Source organism: Geotrypetes seraphini, chromosome 13 (assembly GCF_902459505.1).
Source record: "Geotrypetes seraphini chromosome 13, aGeoSer1.1, whole genome shotgun sequence".
NCBI lineage: Eukaryota > Metazoa > Chordata > Amphibia > Gymnophiona > Dermophiidae > Geotrypetes > Geotrypetes seraphini.
Window position 1 is genome coordinate 27843912 of NC_047096.1, and position 16278 is coordinate 27860189.

The following is a 16278-nucleotide window of genomic DNA, read 5'->3' on the forward strand; positions in this document are numbered from 1 at the left end:
AGGTCTTGGGCATCATCATTGATTCCACATTGTCCTTCAATGACCACCTCCAATCCTTGGTAAAAAAATGCTTTTTCAGCCTTCACATGCTAAGGAAAGTTAGATCCTGCTTCCATCAAAAACATTTTACCCTCCTTGTCCAATCCATCATCCTCTCCAGATTGGACTATTGCAACTCTATCTACTTAAGCCTAACTAAGAAAAACCTCCACAGACTCCAACAGATTCAGAATGCCGCGGCCAAGCTCATCTTCACTAAAAGTAAATTTGAACATGTCTCCCCGCTCCTGGCCAAGCTCCACTGGCTTCCGATAATCGCCAGGGTCCACTATAAATGCGCCTGTTTAACTTTCAAAATCCTATATGGTATCCTCCCTCCCTTTATCCCTCTTTCTTGGAATTCCTCAAACCCTAATACCACCAGATCCTCCCACAAATTAAAACTATCCTTCCACTCGCTAAAAGGCATTTCCCACACAGGAAAGCTGGGGACCTCCCTCCACTTCAAAATCACTGAGCTCTGGAACAACCTTACCTCCCCTCTTCGGAACTTGAGCTCTCTCCAAGTTTTCCGCAAACATCTGAAAACCTGGCTTTTCTCAAAAAATGTAAGTCTCCCTCCAACTTAGGAATCAAGGAAACTCTTATATCTTGGCATCCCAAGTCCTCTAAATTTTCTTCACACTTCTACCTCTAACCCTCTGTTGTAGTTCCTTCCTATTTCTCCTACTATAAACCGCGTCGAGCTCTACGAATGTGGAGATGATGCGGTATACAAACCTAAGGATTAGATTAGATTAGATTATAGAATAACACTTAAACCTGGGACCCATGTCTAACTTTAGACACATCCATTTCCGCCAATTGAAATGTGTGGCAAATCCTCACGCCTAGCTTAGGGACTTTTTTTTCTATCAAGCTGAATAGCGTGGGCCATTGCAGTAAATGCACCGAAGTCCATAGGAACTGGATGGACTTCAATGCATTGGCCACACAGCACTTGCTACCGCAGCATAATAAAAGAGGCCCTTAGGAATGGATGCCTCTTATTCTCTAATTATGCATGTCAATTTGAGGCATGTCCCTGATTCAGCCATGACCCTCCTGTTTCCATACCTCCCTTTTCGGCCCCCCATGTAAATTTTAAGTTTGGATCTCAGGACTAAATGTACAGGCATGCATTTAAATTAAATCTGATGAATGTTAATAACTGCTTGTTAAGAAGTCATTTATCAGCAGTAATTGGCTTGTTATTCAAAGTGCCATATAGGAGGGTGGTTTGAAAAGTTTGGTATAGAAAAGCAAGATACAATGTAGTCTCCATTGGGCGGCTATACACCTAGGTCAGGGGTAGGAAACTCCGGTCCTCGAGAGCCGTATTCCAGTCGGGTTTTCAGGATTTCCCCAATGAATATGCATGAGATCTATTTGCATGCATTGCTTTCAATGCATATTCATTGGGGAAATCCTGAAAACCCGACTGGAATATGGCGCTCGAGGACCGGAGTTCCCTACCCCTGACTTAGGGGGAAATTCTATAAGAGGTGTCTAAATTTAGGTGCTTAACTTACGGCCCCTTTTCTCAAGCTGCGCTAGAGGTTTTTAGCGCGGTCTGGTGCCCGTGTCGGGCAGAGCAAATCAGGGCAGTAGCAGGCCGCCAAGCAGCGTGTTTAGAGTGCTGCGGCCCCTGCTGGAGTAAGGACGTTTGTTGGGACCGCGGGGTGGGAAGAGAAGAGGAGCGGCGGTAAGGAACTAAGGGAGCCAAAGGTAGGGTCGGAAGGGAGGCTGAACAGGGGTTCGGGTGTGCCGGGGAGAGGAACGAAGACGACGCCGACGACCGGAGAGAGAGAGAGCCGCTGCAGCGTCTCTGAAATTGAAAAAAACTTCGGTCTTGACTTTTTTTTTTTTTTTTTAGTTGAAAGACGCGGCGGTGGCTCCTCTCATGATCCCCAGGGATCGTGAGAGTAGCCACCGCCGCGTCTTTCAAAGAATCATAAGCCGCGCATGCGCACTTCCTATGTGTCGCTACAGCTCACGGAAAAGCGGCACACACTTAGGAACTGCGCATGCGCGGCTTACCATTTTATTATATTAGATTGATAGTATTTATATATCACTTATAGCCTAAGTGGTTTACATTCAGGTACTCAAGCATTTTTCCCTATCCGTCCCAGTGGGCTCATGCGCTATCTAATGTACCTGGGGCAATGGAGGATTATGTGGCTTGTCGAATTAGTGATTTGTATTTGAATTGGTGCATTTAATGCGGCAGCATCACTACCATGGCTTTGTAAAAGGGGTCCAAAATGTGCTAAGGGGCCCATAATCGAAACAGAAAAACATCTAAAAACTGGCCTAAATTGGCACTTGGATCTCAAGACTAAATATACAGGCATACATTTAAATTAAATCTGATGAATGTTAATAACTGCCTTGTCTGGGTGTCCAGTCCATCACTTTTCTGGCTCCTCCCGTGCCCCAAAGGTCTTTTTCTAGGTGTTTGTGACTTGGACAAATTTTTGGATGAAAATGGGGTATAAAGATGGACAACTTAGCGGTCTGGGCGATCAGACAGCTAGCTGTACAGTTGGATGATTTTTGAAAAAAAAAAAAAATGTTCGACATATTTTTCGAAAATGGACCTTTTCCCGTGTCCGACTTTGTGCGACTTGCGACTTAGGCCCATAACGGACTTAGACATTTCTTTTGACTATGCCCCTCCACGCCTTTTTATTAAATTGAAATGTATATAATCTTTACAAAAAAGATAAAGAAAAAGAATAAATGAAAACATAAAATGGAATAATACACATCAAATCCTACTAATCCACATCACAAGAACATCCTTTTGCCTTACTAAATGCCCCATACATAGTACTCATGGAAACTCATTTTTAATATGCATTTTAGTAAAAGGGCCCAGTAGCCCTCCATTGCTTCATTAGGGGTATCCAGAAAACCCAACTGGCCTGTGGACCTCTAGGACAGGTTTAAGCACCCCGATCCAGAGGTTTCCAACCCTTGCTTGATTGAAGCCAGAAGAATTCATTACATGGTAAACAGAAGCATTCGTTTCTGTTACTGAGGGATATACAGCAAAAACTCCTGTACAATATCATAGATTTCTCAGCTTGGCAGGCTATTTCCTTTCCCGATAGGCATCTAATGCCGTCACTTCCGAAGCCTGAGCCTTTGCTGTGTTAATTACTACACCATAAGACTCACAATGTTTCCCCCTTGCTCTGCACCTCCACCAGCCCTGGGCTGTGTGACCGAATGACCTGCATCGCTCTGTTGAGTGCTAACCACCCTCCCTTTCCTAACTCCTTAAAACCCTGCACCTCTTTTTCTTTGGAGCTGATGAAGAGAAGGCATCAGAAAATTAAGTTTCTGAAAACATACGGTAAATGAACTTTTAGTTTTGGTTTCTGCACAAGACGTGCAGTGGTGCAATGGAAGGAAAGCTGGGCTAGCTTAGTCTGTCTCTGAAGACTTGGGAGTTATTTTTATAATCCTAGAGGCAGTAATACTGAAATGTACTATTATTTCACAAGCTTAGACTGCAATGGAGAAGAATGAATATTGCCATTCACATTCATGTTGGGCAAAGGAATATGTTTCCTGTTTTCAGGGAAACTAATGTGGCTTGCTTCTCTTTAAAAGCAAAAAAAAAAAACAACTATTGTATAAAAATAAAAAATCTCTCCTCTCCATTTGGTTTTGGAGATTTCAGGTGTGTTAATTTTTCAGTGCCTTCTCCTGAGGTGATGAAGCTTTGCTGAAAGTCCTAACAGTCCATTGCCCTTTGATTAATCTCCTATTTACATCTGTCTCATGTTGGGGGAAGCGTTATTATGGGGTGTCATTTACTGGCTCTCCTGTCTCAGGTTTCCTCTGGATGGGAGGGAGGTGCTGGTCTCTATATTTAATACTGAGCTTCTCTGGTGCCCCACAGGGTGCCAATTTACTGCAGTGGAGTTATTGACATAAAAAAGTGCTTTCTTACGCCCCCACCCCTCAACCCCTTGGCAAAGAGCTGTCTTGCTTCCTCTCTGCTGCTAAATTTGCAAGCTGTCCCCTGCTGAGTGCTGTCATCCCTCTGTATATTGTCTGTCACTGGTGTCCTTTCTGGTCTATAACTGCTTCCTTCAGAGTTGGGGGGCAGATTGCTTACATCCTTGTCTTTCACCCTTGTTTTCTTTCAAATGTTTTCTGTTTCATTTCTTTTTCTACCTTCCCACAGCATTGCCCACACTGATGACCCTTTAGAAATAAGATTATTCATATTGGCATGAACATCTGCTGGGATCCTACCTTGGAACTCCTTGTGCAACAACACCAGAATAAGTAGCATAAACCAATATGAAGAAACCAAAGCACTTCATCATATTAAGCAGTACAGTTTTGTAATAATATTTCCTAATATTTTATTGATTATTATGCAGAGATTCTAAGTGAATGATTAATACACAGCCACTGGCAGCTGGGAGTTTCACCACAGCAAGGAAAAAATAGCTCCCAGAAGGAGGGCGTAACCTTTATGGGAGCCCTGCCCCGCCCCTACCTCGTCCATGTCCCACCCCCATTTATCTGTTTTCTTCAGCAACTCTTTGCATCTGTCAGTCCACCCCCTCCGACGTTACTTATTCAGGTTGGTTGATGGCGATGCCGGGGAGTGCGGTGTTGTCGATCTCCCAGGGGGGGCAGCGCTGCTGATCTTTTCTGGGGGGCCCCAGCACTGCCGATCTTTCCTGGGGGGCCCACGTTGCCAAGGGAAAAAAACAAACAAGCCAAGTCCTCTGTTTCATCGGGCCCCCCTGGCAACTTCGGGCCCTAGGCACTTGCCTACTTGGTCTATTGGTTAATCTGGCCCTGCTCATAGGCAGTCGGTGACTCAGATGCTTGAGGAGGTCAAAGTGGGGTGGGGCTAATGCAGGGTGAGATGAGGTGTTGCAGGACAAATTTAAATCTTTGGGGAGCCTACCAGGAGAGAAGAAAGATAGCAGATCATAAGAAAAGAAGGAGAGAGATGTTGGGGAATAGGGAGAGAAGGGAGGAGATAAATATGCCAGGAAAAAGAAGGAGGAGAGAAAGATGCCAGGGAAGGGAAGGAGGAGAGAGATGCCAGACCACAGTAGAGGAGAAGGAAGGGAAGGTGGGGAGAGATACCAGACCATGGGAAAAGCAGAAGGGAAGGAGAGAGAGAGAGGGAGGAGATTCTGCACATGGAGAGGAGGGGAAGGGCAGCGAGAGGGAAGAGATGCTGCACATAGATGGAGAGGAGAAGAAGACATGGAAAAGTAGATAGATTGAGAAGGAAGCAGAAAAATTGAAGAAAGTTTAATGTTAAAAGTAAGGCAGAAAGTGAAGAGAAAACAGCAAATGGATAAGAAGGCTCTGGAAACAGAGTTAAGAGCACAGGCAAAAGGAAGTATAGCCAGAGACTGGGAAAAGATAATTAGAAAAATAAAATCACCAGGCAACAAAAGTAGGAAAATGATTTTATTTTCAATTCAGTGATTGAAATATGTCAGTTTTGAGAATTTACATCTGCTTTCTATATTTTCCACTGTTTAGGAAGAAATGCATTTCTCTGGTGGTATACTGCATCATGGGTTTCATTTGCGTTTATTAGGAATTTTAATTTGTGGTCCTGTATTTGCATAGGGTTCATCTGTGTTCTGCATTTTGTGGCCAAGGCCAGGTGTTCTGGTAGGAATGAATGTCGAGAAGCGTTATTGGCCCCAAGTAGGAAGATATTTGTAGGCTCTTCTTCAGCACTTTTGGACTCCAAACAGCCCTCGCTTAAAAATTAGTGAAGACCACTGCCCTAGGTAGTTGTCAATAAAGAGAAACTGTGTGAGCGGAGGGGCTGTAGAACTCTGCATGCAGGTCCTGCCTGAACTGGAAGTTACATGATAAGGGCGGGATTGGTAGAGTTGTCAGAGGTGGGCAGAGCTCAATGGCCCTGTGCACTCTTTCTTTATTGACAATCACCAAATCGGGGAGATTGCAGGTAGGATAGGCAGCAGGGAGGAGAAGCTCCCAGTTTGTTTTACGCGCTGCTGCCAAGATTAGGACACAGAGCCCAACTCCCACTAACCCCCCCCCATCCCCCGGTGAACAAGTGAGAGGAGTCAATGAAGAGATGTGGTTGGGCTGGCTAGACTTAGCTTCCCCAAGTCTCTTATACGGACATCTATGGCTTCACTGGTTAGGCTTTATTTTGGATTCCTATAGTGGAGAATTCAGGAGTGGCTTACAACCACGAAGATGAGTTCAATTCTCAGAGCATTTGTGCTATAGAGTAGAATAGTGAATTACTCTGTGTCAGTTAGTGCATTCCCCACTGCACGCATGCTGCAGGAGCAAGGCCAATGAAATCTATATTATAACACAACTAACACACTCCACAAGGGTCTCAAATCAATAACCGTTCTTCCCAAGGTAGCATATATTCAACCACCCTGATATGCCCTCATGCATAAATATTTCAATCACTGCTCTTCAGGATCCTCAGCAGCACCACTTGGGGCTCAAGCTTGGGGCAATGAGATGGTATTGAGCCCTAAGTGGTGCCGCTGAGGATCCTGAAGAGCAGTGATTGAAATATTTATACATGAGGGCATATCAGGGTGGTTGAATATATGCTACCTTGGGAAGAACGGCAGGAGCAAGGCCGGCATTAGGGGTGCAACTACAAGGGGCTCCAAACCTGTCTAAAACTAAAGGAGATGCAGCCTGCTAGGCTTTGGGGTTCCCTCTCAAATTGCTACCCTGGGCCCTAGCATGTTTAATATTGGCTTGGTGCAGGAGCCATTATTCCATAGATCACCATATAAGTCCTAAACGGTTGCATCATATCTTGCTAGCTTGTGAGACACAGATAGGATCCAGAGCCTTCGCATACATTTCAAGCTTCAGATAATTCAAAATACGGCAATAAAACTTATTCATAAAGCGAAAAAATATGATCATGTCACACCACTAATGATTAAATCACACTGGCTTCCTATTTCCCACCGAATTAACTTTAAGATCCTATTTTTAGTATTCAAAGTACTAATCTTTAACGAACCACAATTTATGACAAGAATGATTATTCCATACAATGCCCCGCGTTCTCTACGATCATCTTCTTCAAATTTACTAACAATTCCCTCTTTGAAAATCATTGGCACAAGAAGAAATGATATGTTTTCTGTTATGGCTCCTAAATTGTGGAATTCACTGCCACATTATATTAGAAATGAAAAAGATCTTTCATCTTTTAAAAAATTATTAAAAACTTTTTTGTTTCAAGACGCTTTTGATGTTTAATATGCCTTATCTGGGACCCCTCACATTTTGTTACGGATATCAAACACGTTAACCCCTTTCCCTCCCTATCGTTTTTTTCCTTTTATGTAATTTTCAATATAGAATGAAGTTGTAACTTTTCCCCCCTTTCCTCCTTCAATCATGTCTGTCTTTAATACGACTGCAAAAATGTTAGTTGTTTTATTTAATTTATATGTTGTTTTGGTTGTCCAATTGTATGTGAGACCACTATCTAGTGGCTTTTTAAATTGTACATCGCTTAGAAAATTTGTATAAGCGATTCATCAAATGGTAATAAAACTTGAAACTTGAAGCTCCTATTGCTGACCTACAAGTGTGTTCATTCTGTAGCCCCTCAATATCTCTCCTCTCTCCTTATACACCTCCCAGAGAACTCCGTTCCTCAGATAAGCTGCTCTTAGCTATATCCTTCTCCTCCACTTCCAATTCCAGACTTCGTTGCTTTCATATAGCTGCCCCTATGCCTGGAATAAATTACCCGAGTTTGTCCATCAAGCCTCTTTCCTTCCCTTGTTTAAAAGCAAACTGAAAACCCACCTTTTTGATATAGCCTTCAATCCTTAACCCTACTCCTCTGCCCTCCAATCCAGCCAGCTGATTAACCGTTCCCCTTAACTGTATCTATGACATCCTGTTTGTCTTTGGGAAGCAGAGCTGAGATTGTGATGTCACAATGCCTCATTCCACCAATAAGAGCCAACCTCATCAGTGATGTCACAATGGCTTGGTTGTCCTGTACTCCCCTCAGCCCTCCAACCCAGCCAGCTGATTAACCGTTCCCCTTAATTCAGTGGTCTCAAACTGAAACCCTTTGCAGGGCCACATTTTGGATTTGCCGGTACTTGGAGGGCCTCAGAAAAAAATAGTTGATGTCTTATTAAAGAAATGACAATTTTGCATGAGGTAAAACTCTTTATAGTTTCTAAATCTTTCCTTTTGGCTAAGTCTTAATAATAATATTCTAATTTATAGCTAAAGAGACATATGATCAAGAAACTGTTTTATTTTACTTTTGTGATTATGATAAACATACCGAGGGCCTCAAAATAGTACCTGGCGGGCATGTGGCCCCCGGGCCGCGAGTTTGAGATCACTGCCTTAACTGTATCCATACAAGTCCACACTACCAGGCTCAAGTGTTTCAGACCTCCTTAATATAAAGCAATAGATAACTAACTAAAAGGAGTCTTTAGACTTAAGACATTTAATATTTATTCAGGCTAACAGACCTCAGAAGTACCATACTGTATGTCTATAAGCTTTGAAGATCATACAGACTCAATTGGCACCCATGGTCGTCATAGGCCTCTATAATACTTTTTTTTCCTTTTTATATATATATAAATATAGATACTTTAAATATCAAAATATACTCATCTTCATCTACGCGGGTGGGGTAGGCACTCCGACATAGACTATGTTTCGCCCCAAACGGGCTGTATCAAGGAAAATCCCCCTTACATCCAACGGCTCATACTTCTCACGTTAGACTTTTAATCCAGGTCAGGGCAAAACATAGTCTATGTCGGAGTGCCTACCCCCACCCGCGTAGATGAAGATGAGTATATTTTGATATTTAAAGTATCTATATTTATATATATAAAAAAGGAAAAAAAAGTATTATAGAGGCCTATGACGACCATGGGTGCCAATTGAGTCTGTATGATCTTCAAAGCTTATAGACATACAGTATGGTACTTCTGAGGTCTGTTAGCCTGAATAAATATTAAATGTCTTAAGTCTAAAGACTCCTTTTAGTTAGTTATCTATTAACTGTATCCATGACATCCTGTTTGTCTGTCTTGCCTGTTTAGATTGTAAGCTCTTTTATGCAGGGACTGTTTTCTTCTTCGTGACTCTGTACAGCGATGTGATCGTCTGGTAGTGCTATAGAAATAATTCATAGTAGTAGTAGTATGAAGAGTTTCAGTCTTTAGGAAGCAGAGCTGAGATTGTGATGTCATAATGCCTCATTCCACCAATAAGAGCCAACCTCATCAGTGATGGCACAATGGCTTGATTGTCCTGCCCTCCAACCCAGCCAGCAGATTAACCGTTCCCCTTAACTGTATCCATGGCATCTTGTTTGTCTGTCTTGTCTGTTTAGATTGTAAGCTCTTTCGAGCAGGGACTGACTTCTATGTGACATTGTACAGCACTGCGCACATCTGGTAGCGCCATAGCAATAATTACTAGGAATAGTAGTCGTAGAGCACTGCTCTGCTGCACCAATTTCACAGAAGGTGGAATGATTTATAATGGAAAATGCTTTTTTATAATAATTCTGCCCCCCCCCACCCTGCAAGAAAAAAAATCAGATGTATCAAGTAATCTCTTAACTGTCTATCCCCAGTCCTGTCAGCACAGCTTAAATTCAGCAGGGCAGTTACCGTAATGCTAGGAAGGCAGTCAAGGGTGTTACAGCTACCAGCCCTTTGCAGCAAGAATTACTAGGAGATGAAAGCAAAAAGCAGAAGGCAGAAAAGTGATGGACTTAAAGAAAAAAAAAAATGAGAAGAAAATAATAGAGACAAGATTTTGGGGTGAGCACTGAATGCTGTGACTGGCCCATGTCCCCCTCCCCCGCCTTCTTAGTTTGCTTGTATCTTTCATCCTCTCTGCAGGGAAAGGCCACTGGTCATCTTGAGAAATGGAAATGGCAGCTCTCTGCTTTAATTTGTGATGCTGAAACAATGATGGACGGCCAAGCAGTGATCATCTAGGGTTTCTAGAGGAGCTGGAAAGACTTCAACAAGAATTTAATTCTCCATGACAAGCACATTGATCTTCAGGGCTTAATATAATGAGCCTTCACTTCACCCCCTCCACCTTGCTAATGGATTATTCTGACCCCACTATACCTCACCAATGCCAGGTAATATGCTAACGCACAAAAATTGGAGATGGTCTGATTTCCTGATCAGAACTCACGCTCCATGCGGGCTCTCTGTGCTTCCAGGCAGACTACTTTACTTCCTTGTTCTTCAGAGGTCATGTGATATCGTGCTGAAGAGCGGGTGTGGGTGAGATGAGCTCCCAGGCCCTTATTCCCCAACTACCTCTACTGAACATTTTTTTGGAACGCAATGACCTATATTTTCTATCAGCACTACTTCATACTTGAAGGGGGAACTGTTTTTATGGAGTGTGATATTGGCAATGTCAGCAAAACCCCCTCAGAGAGAAAGGGAGAAGACCACAGGATTCAAAGATGGTGGGGGTTGGACAAAGCCGAGCAGCTGACAGTGAGTTTGGCATGGATTCAAGAAATAATAACAGAAGTGTGCTATGTTATCGAATCTTCCTTGGACAAACGCTTGCAGCAAATTACGGACAAGCTCGATATTGTAGATGACAGATTGGAATCATTGAAGGAGGAATTTTCCTCCTATTGTTAGCGTGTTTCGGATCTGGAAGATTTGGTTCGACAACTTTCCTCTACCAATACGGATCTGAAAGCTAAAGTGCAATTATTGGAGGATAAGTTCAACCATTTAGAAAGTCGGTCCCATTGGGGGAATCTGTAATTGGTGGGCCTACCAGAATCCATCACAGATGCTGAACTGCAGGTGTTTCTAGAGACATGGCTGGCGAGCATGTTGGAGATCCAGTCTTCGAAAGGCCCGATTCGCATAGAGAGAGCACATTGTCTAGGCCCGCGGCACAATACAGCCGATCGCCCCGGGGTGGTAATCCTGAAATTACTGAACCATGCTCATAAACTGAAAATACTTTAGTCCTTTGCAATATGAAACTAAGGCAGTATATTTTTCTACTCGACTATCAACAATGTGCAAGGCCTACTCATCCATCTGCTCGGATCTTCATAACAAATAAATCCAACTTGCACCTATGTACTCAGCTCGACTAAAGATTTTTTATGAGGGAAAGCCACACATTTTTTGACTCACTGGAGGCAGTGAAGGCATTTGTGCAGCACGTGACTCAACCCGCATTCTTCATGACCTTTTTTCTCAACCAGCTGTTGGAAATATTATGGGTTCCCTTGACTCAGTAATTAAAATTGAAGAAACTCAGTTCTTCTTACCTCTCTATGGCAGATATTTTAGACTACTGAGCTGATCTGCCTATCTCCTTAAGTGGATAATATTCACTGTTTTCTTATTATGTGAGCATGCAAGAAGCATTAACTCTGGGAACTCTTTCACAGATTTATTTGGAAACTTCTCTTTAAAAAAAACAAAACAAAACTCTTTTTAGGACTATTATAATGGCTGCATTGGATTCTATGTATGAGAGATATGCTACCCTTGGAGAAGAGCAGTTGTGTTTTGGGTGCTTGAAGTAAAGAACTGAGTGAGTGCAAGGAATGCGAGTGAGTGCAGAGGCTTCTGAAATGGCTGTGAAGCACTGAAATATGAGTATTATCACTGTTGAACTGTCTAAAGGTACCTTAGTTTAGAAAGGCCTCAGCACATAAAGGCTGGGACTTTTTGGTCTCTCCCATACTAGAGAAGGAATGCTTGGACAGGACTATATACAGACAATCATAACTTGAACTAGAAGTCTTGCAGGAACTATGCAATGCCTAACCAATTGGTTTAGATCAGGGGTTTCCAACCTGCAGCCCGAGGGCCGCATGCAGCCCAGTGAAGTATTTTGTGCGGCCCCGGTCAAGGGCAATGCAGTATTTTCCTCTGCTGCCCCTATTTGTTTACCGTCTTGCCGGCTCCCTCCTTTGTCTTGCTGTAGCGGCCCAAGAAACATTTTTTTGACCAATGCGGCCCAGGGAAGCCATAAGGTTGGACACCCCTGGTTTAGATTTAAGTTATGGTCTTCCTGCAGCATAAGACACTTATTTTCTCCTGGCTAAATCTATTTTAATAGATTACTAAGTACTGATATAACTATGGTTGGGAATAATTTGAGGCTTACATGTTGGGAGAGGCATTTCTTTACAGAATTTGATTTTTTGTTGGGATTCTGTTTTGGTTATAAGTTTACTTTGTATAGAAGTATGAGTGGCAAGAATGACATACTATGTATGCCTGGGATGTTCACCTTAAGAATGCCAATCTCATATTCTGGATGGATGTGTGAAAGAGAGGTACTTGCTGGGAAACCCCTGCTTTCAACAGAGAGAACTGGGGCTGCTGACATTTTTGAGTCAATTGTATTGTCTTTATGCCAGTTAAACTGATTTTCTGGAATGTGAATGGACTTACTACCCAAATTAAAAGACAAAAAAATACTACAAGCTTTGAATCGTTGCAGAGCTGATATAGCCTTCTTACAAGAAACATTCAAGGTATTGAAGGGGATAGACTTAGTAGATAAGAACAGGTTGTTCACCCTCTCCAAGGTAGGGAGAATGAGAGGGCACTCTCTAGAGTTGAAAGGGGATAGATTCCGTACAAACATAAGGAAGTTCTTCTTCACCCAGAGAGTGGTAGAAAACTGGAACGCTCTTCCGGAGGCTGTCATAGGGGAAAACACCCTCCAAGGATTCAAGACAAAATTAGACAAGTTCCTGGTGAACAAGGACGTATGCTGGTAGGGCTAGTCTCAATTAGGGCGCTGGTCTTTGACTAGAGGGCCGCCACGTGAGCGGACTGCTGGGCATGATGGACCACTGGTCTGACTCAGCAGCGGCAATTCTTATGTAACTCATTTATACACGTGGAGGGGCATAATAAAAAAAAACATCTAAGTCCCCTTTTGGCCTAAGGCCCTAAACGTTGAAAGTAGAAGCAGGGAAAATGTCCATTCTTAAAAAAAAAAAAAAAAAATCCAAAAGGAGGTTTTTTTTTATAATGGCCTGCCTCTACGTTCAGCTGTTTAAACGCCCAGACCACCACTACGTCTACACTTAAGACATATAATAAACCCCAAAAAAGCTTAAGTCTCAAACACCCAAAGCCAGGCCTTTTAGGTGGAGGAGGAGCCAGCCCTTCACCTAAAAGCTGGATTCTGTAACCAGTGCCTGTCAAAAACAACACCGGTTACAGAATACACTCCCTCCTCCCCCCCCAGCAACGATCGCAGCAGGAGAGATGGCTCGTCTCCTCTGCGGCAATAGTGATACCACCAAGTGCTGCCAAACGCGGCTTTCTTCTTTTCTAACTGATCAAACGTACAAGATAACTACAATGTCTTAGGTTGGCTTCCACAAGGTTCCATTCTTTCTCCATTACTATTTATCCTGTTTCTAAGTCCATTAGCCACTCATTCAATCTGCTGGTATTTCTTTTCATTTTTACGTGGATGCCATACTGCTCTCTTTTCCTACACACCCCTACTCAGTTTCACTTCAGTCACTGCAAAATTGCCTCAATTCAGTCTTACAACGGTTAACATCTCACAAATTGATTCTTAACACCAAAAAAAACCCAACAATTGCCTGTTGGTTCACTGGCGTTCTCTCAGCTCCAGAGTTAGTAAAATGGATGTTCATGCTAGAAATAGACAAAACTTGGATGTCCATGCTCTTGTATTTTAGAACAGCCTAAATATGACAGCAGATCCTGTTCTAACATACAGTGGCATAGGGATGGTAGTAGGCGCCCAAGGCGGTGGCATCCCCTGCCTTCTTCTCTGACCCCCCATCATGCATGTGCCTTCCCTTCCGCCAGTACCTCTTTAACTTCGCCAGCGCAAGCAGTATGTCCAACCTGCTGCCTGTGCTGGTCTCAGCCCTCCCTCTGAGGTCACTTCCTGGCTAGAGAGTTGCGCGGAGACAGAAATCCCACCCATCCCCGCCTGTCCCCACCAGGATCCTCTCCGTCCCCACCCATCCCCGCAAGTAATTACCTCCATCCCCGCCGTCCCCATAAAAAGCAGCAATTACTTCTGACAGGATCATCAATTCCACAGTTTCTTTAGTATTTGCGCTGCTGTTTTCCTTGTGGAATCTCTTTGGTGGAACCTATTTTTTGTTTTCTGTTCAGGTAATTAACTTATAAACCCCCTCTTTTACTAAGGCTGACGTGTCCATTATATTATATGGACGAACCCTGCTTCCAAAGCCTTCCATCCCCATGGCAGTCCCATTGGCTAGAGGGTGGTCCCCATGGGAGTCCCGTGGGCCAGAGGGGGGTCCCCGTGGGAGTCCCGTGGATTAGGGGGGATTCCCATGGGACCCGCGGGATTCCGGCGATCCCCGTTCCCATGCAGACCTCTATTCCTGGAGCAAGCAGTACGTTGGAGGTGCTGCATGCGCCGGCAAAGAGTTAGAGGTACAAAGGGAAGGGAAGGTGCACGCGTGGTGGGGGAGGGGAGGAGGAGAACTGCCAGCATCCTCCACCAAGATGGCGCCTGTGGCGGTCTGTCCCCATACCCCCACCCCTCCTTTACCATGCCATTGCTAACGTACATGAGAAATGGATGACCACATATTATGTGTATGGCATCCTGTCTAAAATTCTGCTCCACAGTGCTGTGCTTTGGAGTTGGCACACTATCATGCAGTATTCCCACAGGAACTTCCTGGATTAGGTCCACTTTTCTGTACCGTTCCTACAGGAACATTCTGGCATGCTGTTTTAAAAAAAGATGTTGCATAAAGGCAGAGGCATCAAAACTGGCTTATGCCCCTCAGGTGCCCTTGTAGCCCTTGGAAGTAGATCTGTCAGCATCTCAGGCAAGACTTAATTGCAGACATTCAGTCTTCATGGGAGGAGGGGAAACAAGGGGGCATTTCTACCATTAATCAGCTTCTGAGCTTTACGATACTAGAACAAGGTGTCTCTTCTGGTCAGATCAGCCCTGGGTTCCTTTTCATACTTCAGAAACTCTGCTTCCTATGCCTCTTTGAGAATCATGTTTTATTACATGCAACGGCCTTTATGAGAAATTATTAAACATAAAAAATCCACTTAAAATGCTAACATGAAAGTTAAGAAATAGATGGGAGAAATAAGAAGCAACCCCTACAGTGCGATGTCTCTGCAGAAATCTTTGACTCTATTAATCTAATTTGTTCTAAAATTTAAATTGATATTTCATTCTCTTATTGCAAAGCTCCGGAGCATGGGCTCATAAGACAATTCCATGCCTTACAATGGCAATAAATCCTTTTCAAATGCCCTCCTGATTTTAAATTCGTGAAAACAACATCCACTCAGGGACCTACTGATAACCACGTATCATCCTCATCATGTCTGGCTCATCATGGTGCTGACTTCACAACCAGCATTTAAACATGGATGACTGGGGCCCGCACAAAGTGATGGACACAACTCTGCCCACCTTGTTGGGCAGACTGAATGGATCGCGAGATAGGGTTACCAGACGTCCAGGAAAACCTGGACATGCCCTCTTTTTAGAGGACTGCCCAGGTGCTCGATCAGACTTTCCAAAACCCGGCAGTTTGTCCGGGTTCTTGAAAGCCCTGACGAGCTTCGGCCATATCTGGAGGGCCTCTGAGCATGAGTGGATGCTTTTCTGAGATTCCGTTACCGTTTTCATCTCCATTATCTCCCTCGGGAGGACATTCCAGGCATCTATCACCCTCTCCATGAAAAATAATTTCCTATCAATGCTCCTAAGTCGGCCACCCCGCAATCTCACTTCATTCCCTCTAGTTTTACCATTTTCCTCTCTGGAAAAGATTTGTTTCTATATTAATAGCTTTAGCACCCTCAGTTATTTGAAATTTGACCTCTGTGGCTCAGGGATATTTAGGTAGGATGATGGAGTGGAGGGTTTGGGTTATTTGGTTTAGTTGTATGTTTCAGAATGCGCTCCGCTTTTATATATTAAATAATTATACAGGTGGATTATAAATCCCAGAAATAATAATTAGCTGTCCTCCAAATTTGTGTGCATACACTGGTTTTTATTTCCAAACATTACAACCTACGGTATTACCTAGTTATAAATAAATCATGACATCATAAATACTGTACCAACCAATTGGATGGCAGTATATGACATCATTTCTCATGGCCTCTGCTTAAAGCGCTTCAAAGAATGATA